Source organism: Physeter macrocephalus, chromosome 12 (assembly GCF_002837175.3).
Source record: "Physeter macrocephalus isolate SW-GA chromosome 12, ASM283717v5, whole genome shotgun sequence".
Lineage (NCBI taxonomy): Eukaryota > Metazoa > Chordata > Mammalia > Artiodactyla > Physeteridae > Physeter > Physeter macrocephalus.
The window spans coordinates 87,712,186-87,715,309 of record NC_041225.1 but is presented as its reverse complement, the minus strand read 5'-3'; the positions used below and the strand labels follow the sequence as shown (position 1 = coordinate 87,715,309).

The window sequence follows — 3,124 nt, the reverse complement described above, 5'->3', positions numbered from 1 at the left end:
TTTTTTTTTTTTTTTTTTTTTTGCGGTACGCGGGCCTCTCACTGTTGTGGCCTCTCCCGTTGCAGAGCACAGGCTCTGGACGCACAGGCCAGCGGCCATGGCTCACGGGCCTAGCCGCTCTGCAGCATGCGGGATCTTCCTGGACCGGGGCACGAACCCGTGTCCCCTGCATCGGCAGGCGGACTCTCAACCACTGCGCCACCAGGGAAGCCCAATTTTCATTAAGTTTTTAAAAACTGTATCTGAAAGTATTTTCTTTCAGTTGGCAAGTCTCTCCCACTCAATTACTGTTATGCAGATAGATTTAGTTGTGTCATCTTTTATAGATTCAGATTGCTTTTTAATACCCCCTTGTTTTCCCTCATTTGCTTTCTGGTCTGTGTTTTCTTTGTTGTTTCTCCCCAACCCCAACAATTTGAAAAATGTATAATTTTTAGAAATTAATCTTTATCTTTTTACTTATAAATAAATATCCTTAAGCCTGTGTAACTCCAAAGTCACTCCCCTTAGAAACCTAGACACCAACAGAGCAAGACAAAAATTAGAGATACTGATGATCTAAACAATACAATTAATAAATTTGATCTATTAGGTATACTAGAACCCTACACCCAACAGAGAATTCACATTCTTTTTGAGTGCCAGAAGAACATTTAAACTGGCCGTGAAAGAAGCTGTAATAAATTTCATAGAATCAATATCATACAGACCATGTCATCTGCCCCTAGTGCACTAAAATTAGAAATTAATAACAAAAGTCGTGCTTAAAAACACATGCCTCTTGCATTTTGCTGGTTCTGCTGTCCCCTCTGATCTCTTCTGCCTGTCTCTCCTTTGTGGATTGCTAGGTGGCTGTGGGAAACTTGAAATTCTTCTCACTCTACACAGCAATTCAGGTTCTCTACCCTCTCCTTGAAAACTCAAACCAGTGTAGCATTGCCTCTGTGGACAGCAATGAGAGCCTGTGGTAAGGAGATTCTACACAGCTAGGGAGGCCAGGCAAGGCTGGACTGCATGAGAGATGCTGAAATGATATCAACAGAGGAGTAGGAGTTACCTTGGCAAAGAGGAGGGAAGAGTGTGCCAGGGAGAGGAAATAGCAGATGCAAAGGCCCTGTGGCAGGAAGGAACAAGGTAAAATACAAGAGATGGAAAGGAGGCCGGCTTGACTAGGCTACTATGAGTCAGGGAGATGCTGTAGAGGTAGGTTGGCACAAGGTCATTTGGGCCTCACTGGCCAGGCTGAGGCTGGCTGCCCTTATTCTAAGAGCAATGAGAAACCTTTATGATTTTTTTTTGTTTTTGTTTTTAATTTGTTATTGTTAAATATAACACAAATTCAGAAAATCATATAAAGCAAGTGTATCATTTAATGAATTACTTTCAAGTAAACATCACAGGTGGGAGGAAACTACAGAGACATGATGACCAAATGCAATGTTGGATCCTGGATTGGATCTTGGAAAAGAAAAAATGATGTTAATGGAAAAACTGGTGAAATCTGAATAAAATCTGTAGTCTAGTTAATGATATTGTACCAAATGTTGGTTTCTTAGTTTGAATGAATGTACCTGTAAAATGTAAACATTAATGGAAGCTGGCTTAAGGATAAATGGGAACTCTCTGTACTATTTTTGGAGCTTTTCCATAAACCTAAAATTATCCCCAAAGTTAAAATAAAAAATTAAGCTGACAAATACCAAAAACATCCTCAAATCCAGAAAATAATGTAATTTAAAAAAGCTAACCACCTCACATACTTTTGTAATACTTTTCTCCTGCTGTTTTTTGGTTTCATTTGAACATGTCTTCACATAACAATGATTTTGTAATATTTTCTAAAGCTAGAATAAAATGTCTTTTCTCCTTCAGACTGTACTACAAAGCTACAGTAATCAAAAGAGTATGGTACCAGCACAAAAGCAGAGATGTGGATCAATGGAACAAAATAGAGAGCCCAGCAATAAATTCATGCACTTATGGTCAGTTAATCTACAACAAAGGAGGCAAGAATATACAATGGAGAAAAGAAAGTCTCTTCAATAAATTGTGCTGGGAAAATGGGACAGCTACATGTAAAAGAATGAAATTAGAACATTTTATCACACCATATATAAAAATAAACTCAAAAGGGATTGAAGATCTAAATGTAAGGTCAGAAACCATAAAACTCCTAGAAGAAAACATAGACAGAACACTCTTTGACATAAATTGTAGCAATATTTTTTTTTGGCTCTGTCTCCTAAGATAAAAGAAATAAAAGCAAAAAATAAAGGGGACCTAATTAAGCTTAAAATCTTTTGCACAGCAAAGGAAACCATCCACAAAACAAAAAAACAACTTACTGAATGGGAGAAAATATTTGCAAATGATATGACTGATAAGGGGTTAATATCCAAACTGCACAGGCAGATCATACAACTCAACATCAAAAACAAACAAACAACCCAATTGAAAAATAAGCAGAAGACCTGAACAGACATTTTTCCAAAGAAGAAATACAGATGGCCAACAGCCACATGCAAAAATGCACAACATTGTTAATCATCAGGGAAATGCAAATCAAAACCACAATGAGATATCACCTCACACCTGTCAGAGCGGCTATCATCAAAAAGACTACAAGTAACAAATGAGGATGAGGTGAGGATGTGGAGCAAAGAGAACCCTCGTGCACTAAATGTACAAGTGAAAAGGTAAGTTGGTGCAGCCACTGTGGAAAATGGTACGGAAGTTCCTCAAAAAACTAAAAACAGAACTACCATATGATCCAGCAATTCCACTCCATGGTATATATCTGAAGAAAATGAAAACATTAATTTGAAAAGACATTAACTCCCAGTGTTCATAGCAGCATGTTTACAATGGCCAAGATATGGAAGCAACCTAAGTGTCCAACAACATACATACAATGGGTGCTCGCTTCGGCAGCACATATACTAAAATTGGAACGATACAGAGATTTAGCATGGACCCTGTGCAAGGATGACACGCAAATTCGTGAAGCATTCCATATTTTTTAGACATTTCTCCAAAGAAGATATACAGATTGCCAACAAACACATGAAAGAATGCTCAACATCATTAATCATTAGAGAAATGCAAATCAAAACTACAATGAGAT

The 3,124-nt window shown here is 37.8% G+C and overlaps 1 non-coding gene across 1 annotated transcript; it reads left to right on the top strand.

Annotated features, from left to right (window-relative positions):
* The first annotated feature begins 2,915 nt into the window (after positions 1-2,915).
* On the top strand, positions 2,916-3,020 carry LOC112067535 (U6 spliceosomal RNA). The gene has a single exon (XR_002893330.1). It is a non-coding gene; the product is annotated as a U6 spliceosomal RNA (small nuclear RNA).
* Positions 3,021-3,124: the final 104 nt, after the last annotated feature.